Here is a 24591-nt window from a genome sequence, read left to right on the forward strand (position 1 = left end):
TCAGCTTGTAACACACCATGTCACTTATGTTTAATGCGACCTGTTTTTACTCCCTGTGTTCATGCTTCAGCTCTGTTGAACTACTTGTATTTTTCCTGTCTGGAATGTCCCAGTCTGATAGGCTAACAGCGTGTGTCACTTTCTTTGGGAAGCCTTCCTTGATTCCAGGTCAGATTAGGGGCCTCTCTTTTAGGCCCACTGTAATATTTACCCTGCTGCACTGTAATTAATTAACCTGTCTCTTTCTTACACTAACTCTGAAGTTGTTGAAGGCAGAGACTTTGTGTATTATTTATCATTATGTTCTTTTTGCTTAGCACAGTGCTTAGCAATTGTCAGACACCTAGTAAATATTTACTATTGAGTCTGAGTAATATTATGAAGGAAGTCTGATAGAACCTAGAAACCAGTAAGGTGTAAGAAGAAGAAACGAAGGATTGCTTTAGAACTTTGAGTTTAAGTAGGAAGCCAAATGAGGTAGATACATGCAGAAAAAGTGAAGTTTAAAGAGGAGATGGTTTTGGGGAAAATATTATAATCTCAATTAAAAAGGATTATGAGATAAATATGTTATAGAGGAGGTAGAGGGGGAAACTCTTTGAGAACAAGGATTGGGCCTTATCTTTGTGTTCCTAGAACTTAGTATTCTGCCTGGCATAAAAGAGGCCGTCAACTCACACTTACTACATGAAGTGTAAAGTGAGTGTTTTTAGATCTCTAGGTCAGTGTTCTACTGACCAAATAGAGAAGTTGTGGACAGTTAACTAGTTTGGGGCCTGGGAAGGTAAAGCCTTCAGCATTGGGTATATGTATTTAAAAGTTAGAATAGAATGTTTAAGGGGAAAATTCCCAGCAGACAAATCTACGGAGCCATGAGAACTCAGAGTTGTGACTTCAAAGTCACAGTTGTCTACTTGGAGGTTATCAATATAGAGATGATAGTTGAAGACATGGAAGTTAGATGAATTTTTAGAGGGATCTGGCATAGAGTAAGAGATTGGAGAACAGAGGTCAGAGCCTTGGGAAAACACACATTTGGGTACTTAGGAGGTGAAGGTTAAGCCAGAGGGAGATGGAGAAGGAGCAGACACAGAACAGGACATCTGGGTAAGACAGTGTCACAGAATCCAAGGGAGAAGATAGTTTCAAAAACAAGAGGTCATTGACTGTGCCAAATGCTGAAAAAAGATCAAGAATAATGAAGACTGAGAAAAGTTCATCAGTTTTAGCCTTGATTTAGTCACTTGTGGCCTTCAGGAGAAATATTTCAGTGGTGTTGGCAGTTTAATCTCAGATATTTGAAAAAGAATTTGGTGACAGTTTGGTGATAGTAAGAGAGGTGGTGTTGTGTAGACCATATAATTAAATTTGGCAAGAAAAGGAGAGAAACTGGATAGTAGCTTGGAAGATCAGCAGCATCAGCCAAGACTTCTTGCTGTGTTCTTGAAATGGGAAGCACTTCTAACAGATGTAGTGTTCTGTGTCTTGAGTGTTTGGTTCCACATCAGGCTAGGGCTAAAAGAGTGAGTTATAAAGTGACATCATTTAGCTTTTGACTTAATAAACCAAAAGCATGTCCTACTGGGTACTAGCGCTTTGTTCTGTAGCCAGCATTGGAAAAGAGAAGTGGGGCAGAAATGAGCACGAGAAGTTTTTATGGTGGAACAGAAATTGTTAGGTCAGGCAGCAGAAGCAGCTTGTTGGAACAGAAGAGACTGAGTAAACCTGTGTTTATAGATGAGGTAGCTAAGGTTCAGAAACCCTCGGACCCCTGAATATTAATGGAAAAACATCCGAGTTGTTTGATAGGGTGACAGATTTGTTTTTCTTTCTCCTCAGACTGAGGGGAATTCCGTGACTCCATTACTGCTCCCTAAGAGAGTACTGGATTGGAGACAAACCAAAAATTGCTGTCTTCCCCTTTTATTGAAGATGCTGCTGATCAGAGAGTGTTAGCCACTTTGGGGAAACAGTCTCCTTCTCAGACAACTTCTAGAACCAATTTGGCTGTGTTTTGCAAATAGAGATGGAGAAATGGAGACCCACATTGTTGCCTCCCCAGGGTCATCATTAACCAAACCAGCTGGCTGACAAGCCTGTGGCTATGGAAACCAACCTTACTGAGGAAAGATGGATTATAAAAATAAGCCTCTTTTCTTTTCGACTTGATTCATTGGAATGATGCCTTGGCACTAGGAATTAGATCTTGCAGAAATATCAGATTGGATCACTAAATGTTCTCAGTCAAAACCTTATCATAGTTTTCTTTAAAATCCTCTCCTGTGTGACCTTTTCGGTTCTGTTGAAGACAATGACAAATACTGCATTTTCCTACACATGAAGGTTTTTACATTGTGAATGCATGATATCTTTTGCTTTCATATGTGGAAACTCAGAATTCCTGCAATAGAGAAAAAAATAGTCAGTGGTGCTGGGCATAAATTTGCTGCGGGGACTTAGCATGATGAAAGGAGCAGTAAGCTGGGAGTTTGATGTAGCAGTATCTATATTACTTTCCTTCTCAAAAATATTGTTTTCATCTTCATTTTGGTTTGGAGAAGGTATGATATGTCTTGTGTGCCACCAGCTCTTATGCATGTTATGTACAGATGCAAATATTACACATACACGCACATACATGGATGCCAGAATTCCTTAGCCACTCTTGGAAACTCCATATGCATGGATAATAGATACTAAGGTTGAAGGCAGCAGGAAAATGTATGTGACAGAAACACAGAAGGACTTATTAAAAAAATTCTCTGGGTTACTGGAGCTGTTTTTCTCTAAACTTATCTTTTGTCTCTCACACTGTTGTACAGTTTTTACATCATTATTCTAGGTAGCATTGAAAAGCCTGAGGCAGCCTATTTAGAAATCTCTCTTAACATATTAAACTGAATAGCAAGTAAATAATTTCAGTCATAACTTGCAGCCAATAAAAACCTTCCAGGAACTGGCAGAGTCTCAAAACCTTTGAAGGCTTCCTCTCCAACTACAGAATTCTATAGGATGTTAAAACCAAGTCCAGACTTTAGAAGGAAATTCTGTGGGTGGCACAAATGAGAAAACATCTCAAGGTCTTTCAAAACCATAAATCTAGGCAAGTGTTATGTTTCGGTTATGGATGGAGAATTTGTCTTCACATTTTGTTCTAAACTGAGACAGTGTCAGAAACTAACCAGAAATTTCCTCGTACAGGATGTCAAGACACAGGAGATACCTAAGATTAAAGAATAGAGATTACAGCAAAGGGCACCAATAAGAGATCCGGAGAATCTAGCATAGGAGAATCAACAATGGCCATACATGCAAAAGATTCACAGTATGTTAAAGAGATCACACCCTGTTTTAGAGCAATATTTCTGCTAAGCCATTTTAAAGAGAGACTTTTCTATTTTTAAAAATAACTTCAAAGAAGGACCTATGGCCTCCATTGGTGACCCATTAAAATATTTAATAAATCTTTCTGCTAGAATTTAGGTTCATTTGTTCTGTTATTGCCAAGTCAAACTTGTTACTAGCCTGACACACTCCCTTTGAGTGTAGACATTTTTATATGTTAGGGTTACAGTTGGGTATTTACTTTCAGGAGACCATAATTCCTTTATCCTTAATTTTTTTGCTCCTTAATCATCTTGATTGCTTTCCTCTAAACCCTTCAAATTTCCCTGAATACTAAATAATATGGTCTTAGTTCTTGTCTCTGATTATCTCAGGGTCAGACTTCTCATTTTGGGCTCTGTAGGAAATGTGAAAATATTGAAGCAGTTTTCAGTTTTTTCCCCTTCCAAAATTTGTGATGGGTAATGTTCACATGTGTAACAATATTAAAATGGATATTTGGCCAAGATCCAAAGATACAGTTGATGCTGCATTCTACAGGAGAAGGTGATTCCTATGCAGAATTTCCAAAGTAGTAAACTGAGAACTGGTTACATGATTGATTCTTAAATCCCCAGCCCACAAAAGGGTCATGAAAATGTTGAGAGAGTAGAAGTGGTTTCAGGATTTGTAAAGATTTCTTTGGAGAGAGTTGTGGTGAGTCCCATCTCCAAGAAGGTGGGTTGGAGGGGTGTTTCTTTCTTCATCTCAGATCAAGAGAGAGAAGATTTAACAAATGATGTGGAGAAATTGATATGTGTCCCCTGTGGTTAAGAGAATATAGTGGACTGATGTCTGGTGATTACACAGACTATCTAAAAGGCAGAGACCAGCCTACTAGATGCTCTGACTGCAGGAGTGAAGGAGAGGTGGCTGTGTTGGTTGATCTCTCTTTCCAGTGTATGTTGTGCAAAGAATACTGAGAGTATTTGCCGTGGACTAGATGCAGGATGTACGAGGGAAAACTGGCCTAGAGTCTGGGGCTCAAAGTATTATCAGGGTCTATTTCTCCTTTCTCCATCTTTCAGCATAGTTTTTTTGTGTGTTCAGTCTGTTCTCAAGCCCTCTCTTTGTAATTACAAGACAGATGTCAAAAGTTTCTAGACAAATCCCCTTCTAGCTTTAAAACCAGTGAAATAGAGCAAAAGCTTTTATCCCATTGTTCTTAGCACAAGGCCTGAGATACGCTTCTGTTGGACTGGTGTGTGTCACATACTTGACTGAACAAAAGCCAGGTTGACTTTGGGCTGAAATATATGCTTCACCCATGGAGCTGGAAAGATTGTCCCATCCAGCACACCAGCCTGAGAGTGGGGAAGGGGTAGATTCCCAAATGAATATTAGGGTCATTCCAGATAAAGGGGGTGCACATGCCAGGTTGACCAGCTATAAATGTTCTACACATCTGGTATTTTGCAGCTGTTAATACCTTTTCCCTTTCTTATTTCATGCGTGTGTGTGTAGAGTGAAAACAGAAAGAAAGGATTTAGGCCTATAGTGGGCAGTGAAATCTTTTCCAAGATTAAATGTGAGGTCAGCTCTAGAAGAAGTGGGATAAGAATGTTTCTGCCGAGAATCTGGAGCATTTAGTGGAATTATAGGAAAACTAAGTTAGGGAAGTGCATGGTTCTGTACTTGGAAGACCCACAGCAAGACTGTATTGTAAATCTTTGTGAATGAGATGAATGGACATTTAAGGCTCACATTGTCCCCAACATTTTCATGTTAACAAACAGCCCACAAAAATAGTGCTTGATATGTGCTATATCCTTGAGCAAAAATGATTCTCCATATAAATTAAGTCCTCTCATAATATTCTTTCATAGGACTCTGTATTTTCTTTCATAGTAGGAACATGATTTTCTGCTATACATATTGGTAGGGTTATTTGTATTTCATAGTAGACTGTAAGTTTTATGAAGACAAGAGCCTTGTCCATTTTACTCACCATTGGATCACCAACATTTTGCAAATTGCCTGGCACCTAGTAGATGTTCAGTAAATGTTTGCTGAATGGATGATTGAATAAAGATTGTCCCCTTAGACCCACAGCATGGCTTGGGAAAAGAGGACGCTGTTGCTATGGGGCAGGAAGACCTGCTTTCATTTCACCAGCCACTTTGTCTGCCAGATGCCACTCATATCTGATGTGGGTCAGGTTGTGCTATCTGTTATTCAAAGCATTTGCTATAACTCTGTGTCAAGAGTCTGCTTTCAAGATATAGCACAGGGAGGAAAAGAACATTGCCTGGTATGTAATAGATATTTGTAAAAGAAAGACATCCGAAAGGAGGGGGAGTTGTAAGAATAATAATCTGGACACTTTGGGTGGTGACAGACAAAAGTTAAATTTATATACTATATATACCTTTGTGTTTTGATTTTAAAAATACCCATCTTATGTCATAAATGTATCATCAACTTTTCCCCGCTTGTAACATAATCTTCATAATCATCATTTAATGACTGCATAATATTTCAATTAGTAGATTGCCATAAGACAATTAATCATTCTCTTGTAGTTAAACACTTAGTTGCTTCTAATTTTTCCAAAGTTGTAAATAACACAGGGAGCAACAGCTCAGTGCATATAGCTTTTACCATCCCTTGGGTATTTTTCTAGGAAGGGATCCCTAGGTTATTATTCCAGATTGCTGGCCTAGGGAATGAAGAGTTAGCCTGCTTTTTTTTTTTTTTTTAACAGAAGGTGTGTTTTCAGATATTTGAATCTGAATCTGTACTCTGTCCTCTGAAGGTCCTGCTGCAGCTGAGGTCCCAGGACAGGAGTCTCTGTGATATCAAGTCCCAGCCTGAGCACCTATTCTAAAGCAATGAAAGTCTTTGCCAATATAAGGAAGGGATATTAGAGAGTCTGCATTGTCTAATTTTTTTGTGGGGGGTGGTAATTAGGTTTGTTTGTTTATTTATTTTTAGAGGAGTTACCAAGGATTGAACCCAGGACCTCTTACATGCTAAGCATGTGCTCCACCACTTGAGCTATACCCTCCCCCCATGCTGTCTATTTTTTTTTTTCATTTCCATTAACCTGTTTACTTGGGGATTTGTATTTTTTTTTAATATAACCATTATTTTTAGAACAAGCTTAGATTTACAGACAAATTATAAAGATATTAAAGGAAGTTTCCATATACCCCACACCTAGTTTGCATGATTATTAGCATCTTACATTCGTGTGGTACATTTGTTATAGCTAATGAATCAATATTGATATATTATTATTAGATTTGTGTGCTTTTATTTATTTTTCAAAATTGAAATTATAAGGCTTTTAGTCCAATACAGCAGCACTCAAGTAATTCTAAAGTTAAAGACATGAAAAGAGAAAGGAAAAAAGGAAGACTATGAGCATAGTTACGGATGCTTTTTGAGAAGCCCAGGAAAGTTGTCCTTGCCCTTATTTCTACTTTAAAAAAAAATCAACGTTTGGGATAATTTACAAGATGGCAGAATTTGGAAGCATTCTGTTCTTAAGAAATTTCCATAAGCAATTGCTTATTATATGTTTTCATTGTTATTTCAAGGACAAGTATATTTTCCAAAATATTGTTTTTTTTCTTTTTGTGTTTTTGTTGCAATACTGCTAAAAGTCTTTTTAGTAAGTTAATTTTGAGCTAAGAATATTAAAAAATAACTTGGCTTAATCTTTTTTCCCCTGTTATAACCTTTAGAAGCTATTGCCAAACTGACTTGAAATCCTTCTTGGGTTGTCTTTTTTCTACCTCATAACTAGTTTCTTTATCACCTCTCCTGGGAGCAATCTAGTGGCTGAGGGATACTGTTTAGGCCTGCTGTCCTAAAAAAGTTGAGAAAATGATGGTTGCCTTTCTCATTTTCCCTTTTTTGACCTTGTTGATTTCTTAATCCCCAAGTGTAGTCTGTAGTCTCTGTGATGGACCCCAGTGATCTCTGCCTCCAGGTATTCATGGCCTTGTGAATTTCCCTCCCCTTAAGAAACTTGCTTCTAAACAATAGAATATGGCAAGGTTGAGGGGATGTTGTTTCTAGGATTAAGCTGGAAAATATTGTGACTTCCTAGCAGACTTTCTCTCTCATGCCAGCTTTGATGAAATAAATTGCAATGGTGAAGAGACCCACAAGGCAAGGAGCTGAGGGTGACTTCTGGTCAGCAGTCAGTGAATAATTCAGGTCAACAACCCTTGTTCTTGCCAATAGCCATGTCAATGAGCTTGGAATTGAATTCTTCCCCAGTTGAGCCTTCAGTTGAGACGCCAGCCCTGACCAACATCTTGATTACAGCCTCATGAGAGACCATGAAGCAGAGGACCCAGCTAATTCACATCTGGACTTCTGATCCACAGAAATTGTGTTGTTTTAAGCTGCTAAATTTTGGGGCAATTTGTTACACAGTAATAAATAACTAACATACTAAAGTTTCCTTCACTTCAAAGAATATGATGAGTCATAAACATGTCACCCTTGAATATGTGTTTCTCAAGATAATAGGAATGACATGTAATTATAAAAATTCAGGCACTCTGACCTAAAGAAATATTATATAGCAGAGGTATTTTTAGGGCCTACTTAGAGTGTTAAAGCAGTAAGAGATCTCAGAGGTGATCTGGTTCATGTTCGTCTAGGAGTGTTACACAGAAAACAGACCTACTGAATTTTCCTCTAAGACTGGTTTTACTCCTCGCCTTCTTTATTTTATGAAAGGCATCTCCTGGCACTCAGCTGATAAGCCTGAAAGATCAGGAGTTTAGAAGTCAGCCTTGATTCCTTCGTGTTGTACCTCTACCCACATAACCAAATCACCACCAAGGCTATTAATTTTGTCTATAAAATATGCCTTAAATCTGTGTACCTTTTTCCATTGCTACCACACTGGTCTGATTTGCCCATTGTTCACTTGGAACTACTTACCACCACTTTTGTGGTAGGCAGAATAATGCTTCTCCTCCTGTCCCCTCAAAGATGTACATACTTTAATCCCCGGAATCTGTAAAGGTGTCACCATACACAAGACAGAAGGGACTTTACCAATGTAATTAAGGGTACAGATCTTCAAATGGTGAGATTATCCTGGATTAGCTAGGTGAACCCACCCTAATCACATGTGTCCTTAAAAGCAAAGAATACTTCTTGCCTTAGAGAGATGAAATGGAAGAAGGAGGAAAGATTTGAAGTATGAGAATGACTCAACCCACCATTGCTGGCTTTGAAGATAGAGGAAGGAGGCCACAAACCAAGGAATGTGGGTGGCCTCTGGAAGCTGAGACTGGTCTGAGGGGATGGCCAGCAAGGAAACAGGGGCCTCAGTTCTACAAACTTAGGGAACTGAATTCTGCCAACAACCTGAATGAGCAAGGAATTGATTCTTCCCTAGAGCCTCTAGAAAAGAAAGCAGTCCTGCTGATTTTAGCTCAAGGAGACCCATGTCAGACATCAGACCTACAGAACTGTATGATAGTAAGTTTGTGTTGTTTTGGCCACTAAGTTTGTGATAATTTATTAGAACAGCAATTGAAAACTAATACAGCTTCTTTGTATTTTTCCTAAGTTTCTCCTGGCTCTTGATGCTGTTCTTCACAGGGTAGCCACAGCGACCTTTTAGAAAAACAAATCCTGTCAAGTGACTTCCCAGTTTAAACTCCTTTCCATTTTACTTAGAATAAAACCCAAGCTGTTTCCTGTCTCCCAGAAGCCCTGCATGACCCGGCCTCTGCCAATCCTTCCAGTCCCTCCTGAAGTCACTCCTCCTCTTCCACCTCGCTGGCCTTTCAATTCTCTGAACTTGCTAAGCAGTGTCACACCCTGGGGTTGTCACAGATGCTGGTATTTTGCCTGGAATGCCTTTGTCTGCTCTTCATGTGTAGTCTCCTTCTCATCCTTCAAATATCATCTTAAATGATATTAATAATATTTAATGATATTAGAGAGGCCAATATCCCATCTAAATATGTCCCACTTGTCATTATTTAATATTAAAAAACTATTTCCTTCATAGCACTGTGCTCAACATGAAATCATGTGTTTGTTTACTTTTTGCTTAATTATTGTCTATTTTCCCAACTAAACTCTAGGCTCTGGGAGAACAGGGGTGATGTTTATTTTTGTATCTGCAACACCCAGTGTACTGTCTGGCATATAGCTGCTCAATAAATAGATTTTTTGAGTGGAGAAATGGATATTACTTCCAGGGGATGCTTGTAGACATTTTTTCAGGGAAACGATTTTACAGTCAAGTGGGTTTGGGAAATTCACAATTATACAAAGTTAAACAGATTTCTTTACTGCAGGACTTTTTCTGAAGCTTTAATTTGCTAATGGATTATCCATTGCTGATGCATCATGAGTCTCTAAATAGGGGTAATTATTTGTAGTTTTTCTCCTTTTCCTGTTCTTTGCTAGGGCAGATATAGAGTGCCTTTACCAGGGCTAGAGTAGTCTTCTTCCTAAGGCATGGTTTTTCTAGGGTCTGTCGAATGCGCAGAGTGTTTAGTGAAGTCTCTCCAACTTGGCAGGGTGAAACTTGGGATCCTTTGGGAACTCTGGTAGTTGTTCAGCCCATAGCTCCCTGTAGTTGTTCTTTCCCTGGCTTTGCAGAGTCTTGTTCTATGCATCTGTTGCCTAGTATCCAACCCCTGTGCAGATTTCTGGAACTGCTATTATTCCTTTATAGCACTTTTCTCAACTTGGAATTACGTATTTGTACAAATTACACAGTCCCTCTCCCTCTAGTACCATGCTCCATGAATTCCAGCTGCCTCAGTGGCCCTGAATTCTGATCTGTTTCCTCCCACCCACACCTGTAAAGACTAAAGAGATCTGTAAAGTACTTCCAGGCTCCCCTTGTTCATTTCCCTTCTTTCAGGGATCAGATTTTTCCCCTGTTGGTTAACATCTGAAAACAGTTATTTCATATGTCTTGTCAAGTTTTATAATTGTTTAAATGGAAAAGTTTATCTGTTATGGCCAGAAGTGGAAGTCCTTTTCCATTTTTAGCTCTCATTACTTTGTCATGGGGCCTCTACCCTGAGGAATCCCTCCGTCAGTACTGCAGTGGTGAGGGATTTGCTCTCACACTATGCACCCTTGCCAAGTTTCTCTTACGACTGTGGGTCTGAACAGGATAGATGGTAGTTATGAATCAGAGAATCAGTCTCTCATCAGAGAACAGAACAAAATGAATTCATCAATAATTGAAGCAGTACTGTAGCTGTGTGCTTGATATATTTAAGATTCTAGACCATACAAATGAGGGCATGTTGGCCTATGTGATGGGTTCATTTCTGAACCCATTTCTAATAAACTTTTTTTTTTAAAACAATTTATTGATTGTTTACATTGGTGATATTGGTTATAATCAGAACAGTTGGAATCTTTGCTCATTTCCATGCTCTTAAGCTAGAAGGACCTGAATATCAGAAAGGGACAGGGCTTTCCTATGTGCAAAGAATGCTTCAAGGCACAGGGTCTTGCAAGAACCCTTATTTCCTTTGGTCATCATAAGCACTTTAATTATGATGAAATAAGCTAATAATCTCTTTCTATGCCAATTTCTTCATATAATATGAGTGAAAGGTAATCACAAATTGTTATCTTTCATAAAGAAGCATCAACAAGAATGGACTTTTCCTTCCTGTAATATGACTAGGTGAAGAAAAATGCAATAAAATTTGATTTAAAGGGACCAGAGTCTTTCCGTCATCTTTTTGCTTAATATATAAAAGATAATATAAAAATTGAAAAAAATTCAAGAAAAATAATTAGTTTGTTTTTCTTCTTGGTAGGTGGCAGGGACTCACTGGTGAGAAGATGTTCATTAGTAAGTTTTTGCTACAAAGAATGTTTGCTGGCATCAGTGAAGAATGTTTATCCTTGCTTGCAAATGACACTGCTTATATTATGAATAACTATGAGGAGAATGCAAAAGGAAAATTCCTAAATTTAAATTTGCACATTTGTTGCAATTCCATGTTTCAAATGTCTAATGCCTATTAATTCAGATGCCATGATTTTCTTTTCTTCCCCATGATCATTTTGACTTGGATAACTTTGGAAAAGCATTTGAAAGGAGATAAAACATCTTTGTTTTATGACTGCTCTGTGGATTTACTGACTGTAGGCTTCTTTAGGGCCTTGAACTTTGAAAAATTCCTATCCATTTGTAACTTCAAATAATCTTTAAAAAACAAACAACTTTGATGTTTCCTTTTCATTCTCTTGAGCATGTAACTTTATTATGCTAATTGTCTATATAATAATATTGTACATTCATCTAATGCAGATGATGGAGTAGTTGATATTATCCTGCTTTTACAGAGGAGAAATCAGAGGTAGGGAAGGATTTTGTGATTTTTTTTCCCCACTATCACCAAAGGACAATTCAGTGTCCTAGCTGGGAGTAAAGACTACGGTCTAGTAGAATAAACACTGATTGAATAAAGGGAAGGAACTTAATTGTGGTTCTAAACTTGTCCTCAGTTTAGGCTAATTCCTTACCTGAACCTTATTTTCCTCATTTGTAAAATACTGGAGTGGACTAGGTAAGCTCTCAAGTCCTTCCAGCTCTGAGATTTTATGGTCATCTGTCTCCCTTTGGCTTTTCTCATAAAGTGTATTGCTTCCTTTAGCTTTTATTTGGTTATACATAGTATTTCAAAATAGTGAAGAAATACAAAGACTATTGGACCTTTCAACTGGGTTATGAAATGCAAACCAAGACTTGGACTTTTTGGAGCCCACTTCCGGACTTTTCCATGACTGATAAGTCTATAATTTGCTATTAAAATGTTGTGATTTCAGTTTTAGACAGCTGAGCTATAAATTGCTGAGATCTGGGATAAATGGCCAATTATATTAGAACAAATGTCCATTGTTTTATTTGGGGAGGGGGAGAATTCACTGTACTACTTAATTATAATGATTATTTCAAATTTTCCTCCAGAAGAAAAAGTCCATGCCACATTTGTGGAAATGGTTAAGTGACCACAGGAACGAAGAATTCAGGGATGATTTAGTGCAGATCATCTTGCAGGCTTCCCGGCATGTGCATTTTAAACAGTACTATGTTGTCTCCAAGTTTGCCAAAGTGTAATCTGTGAGCAATTGAGGCAAAATCAAAATCAGAAACCTAGGAGAGTAATATTGTTTTGGAATTGTCAAGCAAAAGACCTTGGTTTAGGCTGTTATGTCTGGAACCAAAATGTCACATGTGGCATACATCATTTGAAGTTTATTGTTTTAACCTTAGGCCTCCTTGTTGAAACTTTATGCTATTCAGTGCCTTGCATCCCAGTATAAGCATTTCTATTCTATTGTATGTGAGTCTGTGCCAGCTACATGGTGAGCATGGTGAAACCATAGCTTGGATGGCTGCAAGGCCCCCTCCATGTTTCCACCCTTTTACTGGAACTGCCAAACCCAATAGGTTCGAGGGGGTGCTCAAAAATTAAGGCATGGCACCAGGTAATTGAAACCATTCCCTACACATCTGGGAAAAAACCCAGTCTAGTCACACTCTCTGCTGAAAAAGAAATCATCCCATGCTATTGCCAGGAGTTGCAGGAAAGTAAAAGTGGTGTCATTTTACGTTTACAGAAGTGTTTAGTATTTTCACCGACAGACTCAAAGGCTTGTGGTTACAAAGTGTGAAATTCTTATTAACATTCCTCATGAAATCAACAGAATACATATTTTGCAATTGTTCCAAGGACTCCTTTCTTTCCATTTGTGACACTGTAGCAATGATCCCAAGGATCCATTCTATTCTCAGTAACAAACAGACCTATCCCACTTTCCCATTCATCAGTTGACTTGCCCTAGCTAGGAAAATTTTAATTATTTATCATTCAAGGTAAATTCATCCTCAATGCTATGGCCTCCTTCATGCTGGCATGAGGCAAATTGTCCTCTGGGATGAAGATGCAGTGAACTTTTGATGGCTGTGACCCCAGTAGGAAAGGTAGATGTGATGACAGGGAGTGTGTATTTTTGCTTTTAAATCTAAATGAAGATTTATATATTGAAAATTTGATATTATTCCTTGTGCAGAATTTGAACCTTCCACGTGCAGTTCACAATTTACGTGCTGGGAGTGGATTTATAGGTTATCTGAAGTTTCATGTCACTTTCAGTGATAATAATATAACATTCTACTGTTTCTGAGGTGCTTTCATTATCATGGTTGTTCTTGCAGTAGTAGCTTATGGGGCAGATGGAGTAGGGATTATTTCCCCTACTTTGAAAATGAGGATCTTGAGGCTCAGAGAAGTTAGTGGCTTGCCCAAGGTCACACAGCTTGTAAGAATAGGGCTAGCTCTCAAACAGGTCTCCTGACTTGTAAGTTCTATGTACTTTTCATTAGCATGTGGTGCCACTTATGCTTCTTATGTCTTCTCACCAAAGAAAATTTTATTTTGGACAAGTTTTCAAAGCAATTTTGGTGGAACACATTCAAATGCTATTTACCTGGAGCTGACAGCATGGAAATGTGCAGCTTCTCAATCAGGACAGTGCTGTTATCTTGGAATCCTACAACTGCTGGAGATTAGTGTGAAATGGTTTCATCCTTTTCTACTTGTCTGAGCACAGCAATTTGCTTGTTCTTCTGCTATAGTTCATATTTCTGTTTTATAATATAGGTAATTATTTACATGTATATTTCTAAATTGCAAATGAAAGCTCCTGTTACCCTGTTACTATCATATTCATCTTTGATGCTGTATGTTCTGCTGCGCCTTTCCCAGTGTCTTGCTTGAAGTAAAAACTCAGTGAATGTTTATTGAAAGGAACTGAAGATGATATAGCAGGGTTTTAAGAGTCCAAATATAATTCTCTAACTATATCAGTGCTGCCCAATGTAACTTTCGGCAGTGATGGAAATCCTTCATATTTGGGCTGTCCAACACAATAGGCTGTAGTGGCTAGTATGACTCAGGAACAGAATTTTCAATTTTATTTACTTTAAAGTAATTTAAATTTAAATAGCCGCATATGGCTGATGATTACCGTATTAGCGTAGCTCTAAATTTTTGTGTATTTAACTTTGTCAGATCTCTAAAATCTGATTGTATTTAGGCCCCTCCATATACTGATGATTCTCCCTGTATTTTTGATGAGGCTGCACAGCCGGCAAGGTGGTGAAGGGGTGAGCGGAGACTTTCTCTTGTACCTTAGGTGGAGGCCCTCTCTGATCCTTGAGTCCCCTGTCCTGGAATATTTCTGGAAAGCAGTAGTGACTTGTCTCTTGCAAAGTGTTGGGATGGGCTCTTGAAGGAGACAGTGGGGATTTCTCAGTTCTCGAGGCTCCCTGATATTTTGTCTGGGCCTATAGGAAAGAAAAGTTCCATCATTTCCAAAGAATAACAAATCTGCAGTCAGAAGAAAGAGGGCAGGCAGCTAACATTTGCTCAGCAGATTTCCTCATACACAGTCTGGGCGGTGTTCCATTTGGGGTAAGAATCTTCAGGCTCTGCCTCTCTTCTAAACACAGAAGGCTGTATACATCACCCTCAACCATTAAGGTATTCATTGCTTCTAGTTGTGAAACTTTTAGATTCCTACTGTAAAGACATCAGCTCGGAATTAATAGAAAACCCCTCCTGCCCACCCTGGCCCTTCCCCAGCAGTGGTGGAAACCTCCCAGGAAGAGAGAAATGCTGTTCATGCAGGGTGGACCCTTTTGATCTCAGCAGCTTCTAAGAACCCCCATTCCTCATACTGTGGCTTCTGCTAACTACCCTGGAGGGGGAGAAAGGTTAAACACAGAGAGAGGCAGGAGTGAAATGGCAGCCAAATAGAAGAGTCCAAATGGGTCCTTGAATAGATGTCTATGTGTTACTATGTGATTCTGGGCACAAGTCCTTTCTCAGGATGTAAATAGTATTATAAAAGCAGATTTTTGAGATCCTTGTGCCCTATTAGAAGTAAAACAAGTATTTAGGAATTGAAAATGGGTGCATTGTTAATACTGATGTACTCATAGGTAGCTACAAAAGCTACTAGAAATGAATCCTACATTTCAGGATTAAAACTTCAGTGTTAAGGATTGGCATCATTATTTGTGAAAGGACTCAAGAGTATCCACTGTGATTCAAAAGGCAGGATCTGCCCTGAGGAGCTTACTATCTAAGGCTGACGAAACCACTAGGTATTAATATTCTGTATGGTGTATGAAACTGGCACTTAAAAATATGTTTTTCCTCTTTAAAAAATATGTTCAGATTAACATGTTAACTTTCTTTCCTTTTCTGGCAGAGGTGAGAGGTAAGAATTATCTGTCCCTTTAGGCATGAGACAAAAGCAGATCACAGAGAGGGAAGTGACCTGGCAAAGTTCTCAGAGCAATCATGTCTCTATCTACATTGGTATTTGAACAGGGAACTTCAAACCAGGAGCCACCAAGCTGGCCTTTCTCCTCAGGAGTAAGATGACAGCTCCAATCTCTTAGCACATACAAGAGATCTTGTGTTTGTAGAATACATAAGTAAATATGAAAAGAAGGAAAAAATATCTCAATCTAGTAAAGCTGTTGGAGAGAAGACAAATTACCTGTGACTTTTGACTTTGACATGATTCCATGAACTTTTTTTAAAAATAATCTTTTTTTTTGGAATAATTTTAAATGTATAGAAAAACTGCAAAGATAATACAGATAGTTCCCATAAAATCTTCATCCATTTTCCCCTAATATTAACACTTAGTATTTGATTTCTTGGGAATTTTGCAGTAATTCTATATGAATGAGTATCCCTTAAATAGAGCCTTGTTTATAAGTGGGTTTGTTTCTATCACTTTTCTATAACATTTTCCAAAAATTTACTGCTGAGATAGAATAACCTACATATCTGATAAAGATTCAGCAGTTGAGTACTGAAAATTTCTATTATAAAGCCCCTGGAGAGTTTTAACAATAGCTACCATTGCTAGAGAAAGGGGAAGGAAGGGAAGAAAGAAGAATATTTGATAATGTGACAGAAGAAACAACTTTGAAAGAAAGGAGAGTCTTTTCCTGTAGCTCTTAGGCTGGAAGGTACTTCTTCTCAGGAACCATTGAGGCTTTATAGCAATACTGAGATGACAAACGACTTTGGAAACAGCATTTTATAAAATAAGTATTGAAGGAGATCTGCATTTCCCCCAAATCTTGGATTTGTGGAACAGTAAATAGAATTAACTAGGACTAGAAAAATTTGGTCAATAAATGATACTTGACTGTAAAGTTGGAACTTTGAGCACTTGCAGAAATTTCTGTAATGCTTGCCAGGAAGTGAGTCATAGACCAGTGGAGGGTATGAAAGTACATGGGGCCCAAGAAGATCAGTTAGGCCACAGAGAAATGTCATTGATGAAGAATACTTGGGAAAGACTAAGCCAGGTTTCTCCAGTGGTTCGGTGAGGAACAACTGATACTTAATGTTGGGCTAATACTATTATGCTTGTTTATTTTTTGAGATCCTTTAATTTACATTTATGCTTAAGCTTACTATGGAAGGAACCATATGAAATTTCCAATATTTGACCATTTTGACCTACAAAAATGGGACTTCTATATCATTCAACCTAAGACTTCATAAATTATAGGTGGTTAATTCCAACATTTTCCACTTGATTTCACTTTATATTTTTGTTGTTTTTTTGAAACTAGAAGTAAAGAACAGCTTTTTGAACTAGGAAAACCTAACTGGCATTTGCTATGAAAATGCTTAAAATGGATATTTTGGCAGATGAGCAGACCCTTGACAAAATGCAGTCTTCCTTTGTGCCAGATACTGCACACTTGCATTGTGACCCTTTTATGTTTTCTCCCCAGGATTAAGTTGATGTATTTAGATTTGTGAAATTTACAGATGTAGTAATACTTAATCATTCCCTGCCCCGCTGCCCCAGGGATTGAAGAAGGTATATCTGAAAAATGAGTGTTTATTTTCATATTTAATTTTCAACCATAAGGTGGCATCATATCACATTTTATGTCAAAGAAGCAGGCTGTTTTTCTGTTCACTGAAATGGCTAATTCTCTGTACATGCCTTTAAGTTGTGCCTGTAATACATTACTGAATTTTGAACTTTATAAGCAAATTTTGGAAGCTGGACTCTTCATACAGAGATTAACTTTTTTCCTTATATTTGATTTTTTTTATATTATGGCTGAGAAGTTAGTAATAGAACAAACTATTACTATATTAACTAATTGTATGTTTTACCTCGTTAAAATATGTAAGGCAGTTTCTTGCATAAATAGAAGCTCCTCAGAAATATTCATTGCATGATTAAATTAAAATATTCCTTTAATAGGCCTTACCCTCAGGAATTTATTTTCTCATTTGTCAAATTGAATTTACAGCACACTTTTATTGCTATGACCCATTTCTTGCCAGAATAAGAAGCTTATTTTCATGAAGAAGTTAAACCCAACTGAACACATTTAATTTCCCTACTACCCTTTAAAAATACATTACTTTTTTTTATTTTTAACCTACCACTTTTCTTTACTTAATTAGAAATGTCCAGGACTTGCAAATTACATAAATGCACTGGCTTACTTTCTCTAGTTGGTTGATGGAAAATTCTAGTTTAGTTTTGAAAAGCAGAGTAAAAATTTTGTTCATTTTCCTCTGTAGAAACATTTTGTACCTTTGTAGAAAACACTGTAAATGCTTTCCATCTAAAACTTCCATTTCTTCAGTTGAAGTGATTTTGTTCTTGGAACTCTGTTTATAGTTTTGTGGGAAGTTGGTGCCACTTGGCCTGCAGGGAACACTCCCACGAGGTGTGCTGCAGGGCATCTTAAAGGCCTAGTTGAGAATTTGGAGACTGCCATAATAAAATCTTGGTCTCAACATTTCTCTAGTTGTGGACCATTCAAAGTCCTTAATTCTCATACTACCTGGCTCTGATGCCAAAGCAACAGACTGAAAAGTGAAAAATTGTTAACTGTTAAAAAACAATAGCTCCAGATTTTATAACCAGCTAGAATGAGGTTTCCTTTAAATTGATTGCATTCATTTTGTGAATTGAGGTTTGACTGTAGCCTAGATAGTAAATCTCCTTTTTTCCCCTTTGTTGGAGCTCTTCTTTAAAATAACCAAATTGTATTTCTCTCTGCTATCAATACTGTAGGCATTTTATCCTTAATATTTTCCTCTCAGAGCTAAAGTGAAAAGTCAAGTTGAAAAAAAAAAAGAAAAGAAAAGAAAAGTCAAGTTGAAATAAAGTGATAAGTCAAAGTGAAACAATCAGGGTGGTGTGAAATAGAGTAACTTTATTCCAAGGAAGAAAGTTGAGGAAGGCATGTCTGAAAAGATGACCTCAGTATAAGCTGAAGAATGAGTCAGAGCCAGCCTTTAAATTTCCCCTTGATTTGGGTGGGTAGGTAGGGGGAGCTAGGGAGAACATTCTAGAAAGCGACCAGCCTATTTGAAGGATCTGTGCTGGGAAACAGCTTAGTCAGCATGTTACAGAGAGAAGAAATAGAAATAGGAGTGTGTGGATAGAGCATGGTGTTAGGGAGAGTATGGTAGGAATGTGGTAAGGTAAATTGAAGGGGTGGGCTCCACCCTGGTAAGAATTTTGGATCTTTTAAATACAGTAGGAAGCAAGTGAGATTAATTAATTTAATTAGGGAAATTACCTGATTTTATTTACATTTTAAAAAGATCGCTTTGGTTCATCAACAGCAGAATAGATAAATAGCTTGTGATATACTCATAGCTGTGGAATGTTATACAGCAAGGAGAATGAATGGTTTGCTGCTACATGCAATAGCATGAAACAACATGCCAACTCAAATAAAATGTTGAGTGAAAAAAGCCCAATGCAGAAAAGAACACATTGTATGAATCCATTTATGTGAGTTTTCTATTTATTGATCTGGGCACTGGTAACATGAATGTGTTCAGTTTGTGAAAATCCATCAAACTGTACCTTCATGATTTGTGTGCACTTTTATGTATGTACGTTAACAAATAAAAAATTAAAAAAAAAAAAGTTAAAAAAGGATCGATCTGACAGTAGAAAAGAAAATAAATCCTAGAAGAGAATGGAAGCACCGGGACAAGCAAGGAGTCCCTTGAAATTTTCCAGGTGAAAGATGATGGCTTCAACAAGGGTGGTGGTAAAAATGGGGAAACGTGGATAATTTTCTAGATCTAATTTGCATTATAGTAAAGTGTTAAGTATTATATAGAAACATCTGAAATTGTTGATATTTGACCATTTTTGGCCTTCAATTTTATGTGGTTCAATCTCCTAGGAATGCCTTACAGGCATCAGGTATTCTTGACTCATTATTTATTCTCTATTAAATATGCTAACTGTTGGTGTAATACATTTCTCCTTGGTGATATTAAGAATAAAAACTTCGGGTTTCCCTTGAGAACAGATATGGAGTTTTAGTGAGTCCCTTCTATTCAAACAACCATAGTACTTTTTCTATGATGAATTATGTTATAGGACTTTTTTTTTTTCTATTTTACCTATACTAGGATTCATGTATTAAAACTAGGAGAAGTTCTTAATGTAACTGACTATTTAACAACATACTAGTATTGTAATCTACTTTGCTATAAAGACTATGAAAACAGGTAAAAACCTGTTTTAAAACCTGTTTTGTTTTCCAAGTCAGAAGTTAAGAGTTTGTGTCATCATATAAAGTATAAATTGCATTTGTGCATGTGGATATTAAATACCAGGTTTACCAGCTTCTCTCTCCCCAAGAACTAAGGTAGTTTTTGTGTCCATTTAGGTAGCCTTGCGTGGGTTGTCAGATTTCTGAAGAGAAGCATGGGATGAAGAGGCCCCTGACTGGTACAGGAGGGGTTGTTTAAGTCATGAGGACTGAGGTGTCTTAGCCGGGCTGCTGAGATGTACAAAGAAGACTGCACAATGAATTCTGACCTTGTAGCCCTTTCTATTGTAACTGAATCTTCAGATTCATATCCATCAAATTGACATGTGATGGTCTAAGGAGAAAACAACCTTGGAAATGGTCTATTGAAAGTAATTTACTCCCTCATCTATCATGTTCTCAAATAGTCTATATTTGAGCAAAGCAGTGGGAATATAATACCCACGTTCTGAAAATTGAAAGGGTCTAGGGAAAGGTATTTTAATTTTGTTCTTTTTCTCTCAACATATATTTTTTCACACTAACATATAAAGTGGTAGAGGCAAGTAACATTTTATATTTATGTATATAAATACAGTTTTAAACCAGGTTTGAAATCATTTCCTCAAATTAGAAAAGCAGAAAAACATGCCTCCTGGTTAGTATTAGATTTTCACAATGTACAGATGGAAAATGGTTAACGGAAATCATCCAAACTAGATTTGTTTTGCATTTTGCTTCACTGAGTACAGAAGTCATGTAGAAGGTTCTCATTTTTTTCTTTGGAGACCATCATGAAACATAGCCCCCAGAGGTGGGGTGGGGAAGATTGGGGAAAGAATCTGCAAATGTTTGCTTGAAAGATGCCCTTTCCTTCTTAGTTATAGGGTGAAATCAATACTGACCTCCAGATACCTGTTCGTGAGAAGGAAACTGAAATGTGAAAAAAAAGGGAAGTTTCCCCCGATGCTAGATTTTTTTCCCTCTTTCAGATGCAGCTAGTGTGAACAATCTAATAACTAGAAAGATCTTCAGACCTCTATATAGTGCTGAATAAATGTCATGTTGAGAAAGGGCATGCTTTCCCTATATCATTGTGCCTTAATCTTCTTAGATTTTTCTACGAAGAAATCATATTAATCAAATCTCTTTTCTGCTGTATGAAAGGTGAAGACTGACTAATGCTCAGCTTTGGGTGAAATTGGATATGGAAGAAAATCCTGACTTGAAATAATACCAGACTTTCTATAATCCTGTGTTGCTGGAGTCTTAGTTCTGGATTGTAATTTCCACCTCAGGTTTTGTGAAATTCTAGAGTCCTGCCAGTGAGTTCAAGAGGTACTGCATACTTTTTAGAAGCAAACAAACCAAGATAAAACAACAGCAACAAAAACTTCAAACAAAAAAACGCAAAATAATAATTTAAATGTATTGAAACATAAAAGGAAATAATTTGCTTTGACAATGTTTAGGAGTAGGTATTATGTATGTATCTTCAAATCAAATAAAGAGCAGCAATTGTATGTTGCCAGTACAAAAAGGCAGAAACTGCTTTTCATTCAGTTCATAAACTTTGCTGGTTATAACAGAGATAAAATGTGTCTAAAATCATGTTAGACAGATTTTTGATAAACTTAATTTGGGATCTATATGTCTAAAATATGGTTGCTTCAAAGCACTTTTCCTGGGAAACTATCTACTTATTTCAACAATTCACCTATTAAAATATTTTTGGAACTGCTTGGAAATTAATTTTTAAAAAATATGTAGCATATCTCCTTGAATAATTTTTGAAGGAGGCTGAATTTTTGGAAAAGTATGAGGTCATTTAGAATGGAGAGCCCAGAAATAAACCCATGCATATATGGTCAACTGGTATTAGACAAGGGTGCCAAGAATACACAATGGGAAAAGGATAGTTTCTTCAGTAAACGGTGTTAGAAAATTGGATATACATGCACAAGAATGAAATTGAATCCTTATTTTATACAATACACAAACATTAACTCAAAATAGATTAAAGAGTTAAACATGAGACCTGAAACCATAAAACTCCTAGGAGAAAAAATAGGGGAAAAGTTCCTTGACACTGGTTTTGGCAAAATGCAGTACTCCAGGTTCATTTGCCACTCTCTCACAGTTTTTGCTAGACTTTTCATATGGACATTTTTCAACTTCAGAGACTGTTCATGATAAATATCCTATGCAGGCAGTAGGGATTCAAGTATTTTCTGTACTTTTAATCACCTTCAATTTGATTTAATTCAACAAACATTTATTTCAAGGCACATTGGAGAGAAAAAAAGTAAAACAAAACCTGTTTTCTGATCTCAACCAATTTGCTCTCCAGTGGGGGAGATCAGACATACATAAAGTTTTGGTGTAGCTACAGCATAACGTGGTAAGTATTTGAATAAACTGTTATGAGAACATAAAGAAGGATGAGATTCATTCCAGCTCATGGGTGGGGCAGGGTGATGGAGAGGGATAGGGCAAGGAAGGGAGGACATGTGAGATCTTCTTTGAGGTTTACCAAGTAAGACAAAGATACCAATGTTAAACTAAAGAAAATATCTGCCAGATAATTCATTTCATTTGCTATTTGGTCTTTATCTTCATTCTTTCTGAACCAAGTTTCTTTTTAGTTAAAAAACATCCTGAAAAAACAAGTCATAGAGGTTTACATTTTTTTACAACTAATTGCTAAGACATGCAACTGCTGGTGACCTAGAGGTGATAGCCTAAGAGTATAATGGGAATGGATAAAGTTTATATCACTTTTCCATTGCCATCTTGTGAATGGAGAATCAGAGCAAGCCTGGGTTGGGAATGTCTGTATAATCCCCTGTTCTCCTTTGCTCTTCAATTCAATTTTGGCAAGAGTAGAACCAACTCTCTATGTTGTCTGACTTGGTTCAGAAAGAGCTCCTGTCATGATGTCCCTTTAGGGGTTATCTAAGTAGGGAAGAGAATGATGAATTTCAGGACAGTGATTGCATTTTTGAGTGATAAGCAAAGATCAAGAGACAGTTTTGGGAAAGTGATGGTGAAGGTATTGGGGGAGTCTCACTGTGATTCATATAAATAGTTGACCTGTTTGAAGTGGCTTTTCTCTTTTAGCATGCAATGCATCCACTGCTGGTATCCCCTTTTCTCTGCTGCTTTTGGGGCCCAAGGCATTTATAGCTTCTGAACATGATGGGAGAGGCTATTTGACTCCTAGAGGTTCTCTGATAAAGTTTTTGATGCCTTGAAATTCTTCAGGCCTGAGGTCTGCCAGAGAGTAGAGCAGAAACAGCAACCTGGATGAATGAATACTCCTGTGAGCCTTAGAAGGAGGAAACTGTCTCTCACAATCTGCTAGAAAGTAAAACAGAAAATGGCATGTACTTTTGTGTAGAAAATAATAGTGAAACTAATTAGCATCACAGAGAACCTTTCTTGGTATGTTGGTAGTGTACATTTCCTAATGTATAGCTGAGTGACAGGTGAACTTAATGTACATAAAGTACTTGGAAAAAGATTAGTTCTGAAAATTATTTATCTGTTACTAAATGCTTTCAATGCTGCTGGCACCTGGAGATAATGGGAATTGTCCCCTCTTATACTCATCTTATGAGGAATGTAAACACCCAGAAATATGCATATATGTATATAATGGCTTTTCTACGTATAATTTAAGTTCATAAGTGTAATTTATATTCCAACTTAGAGTATCTGGATGGAGCATTTATTCTCATTTGCTACTATTTGCTTTCTTCCATCTAAGCTTATTCAATAAACATAGAAAATTAAATATATTTTTGATTTGTGGGACAAAAGAAATGAAAGACAAAATTTTCTCAAACTTTCTATCAAATAGTTTAAAAATTGTCATTGATTTTAAGTCTTGAATCTTCTTTTGTTATACACACGTGGGTGTATATACACATACACAAACAAATACACACTAATCTGAAAGATGAGATGGGAATGAGCCTACAGGAAAATAAGAACTTAAAATTAAGAACATTATGACTATCAAAACTAGTGTTGGGTCTGTGGAGTAGTTTTGCGTTTGGTTTTTTGAGGGATACATCAGGAGCAAGAGGTTGTTTGATTCTTGGTTCCTTAGAGAGTTAGACTGTTTGGCCAGAGTTATGGAAAAGAGATTGTGTCACAAGTGAAGTTATGGTTTCAGGAATGCTTCCAAGTATTCCTGCTTTGGTTATAGGAATAAAGAACTGAGAATTCTTGAAGCAGTCTCTTTTTGGTCAAACAATTTAACAGGCTGTGGGTCTAGTGCCAGTGATTCCATTTCTGAAGGATTTTCCTTTGAAGTGTTTGTTCCTGAATGTGTTTTTCCAGCCAAACATATGCCTGTGATTTGAAATCAGCTTAAGAATTTTCTTTCACACTTTAATGTTCATGTTTAGTTTGCTGGCATTAAAATATGCAAAATAAACTTGTCTTGCTCCTCAACTCCCTGCAGTGATTTTGCCACTACTGGTAATTCTCATGGGTAGTGTTTAGTTGTCTCTGACTCTAGGTTAACACTTGAAAGTTATTTTTTCAATAAATTTATTTCTAGGAAAGGGTTAAAGGAAAATGTGCTTAAACTTGTATATACTTTG

General features: G+C 37.2%; 1 protein-coding gene across 9 annotated transcripts in view; it reads left to right on the forward strand.

Annotated features, from left to right (window-relative positions):
* The window catches only part of MTERF1 (mitochondrial transcription termination factor 1), a 453452-nt gene that overhangs the window by 41900 nt on the left and 386961 nt on the right, over positions 1–24591 (forward strand). The window contains exon 3 of one of the 9 annotated variants that reach the window (XR_010381706.1): positions 11160–11194. The exons of the other annotated variants lie outside the window; for them this stretch is intronic. The gene's annotated coding sequence lies outside the window, so the exon portion shown is untranslated. The remainder of the gene's footprint in view (positions 1–11159; positions 11195–24591) is intronic. 9 annotated transcript variants of the gene reach the window in all.

This window comes from Camelus dromedarius, chromosome 7 (genome assembly GCF_036321535.1).
Source record: "Camelus dromedarius isolate mCamDro1 chromosome 7, mCamDro1.pat, whole genome shotgun sequence".
In the NCBI taxonomy this organism is placed as follows: domain Eukaryota; kingdom Metazoa; phylum Chordata; class Mammalia; order Artiodactyla; family Camelidae; genus Camelus; species Camelus dromedarius.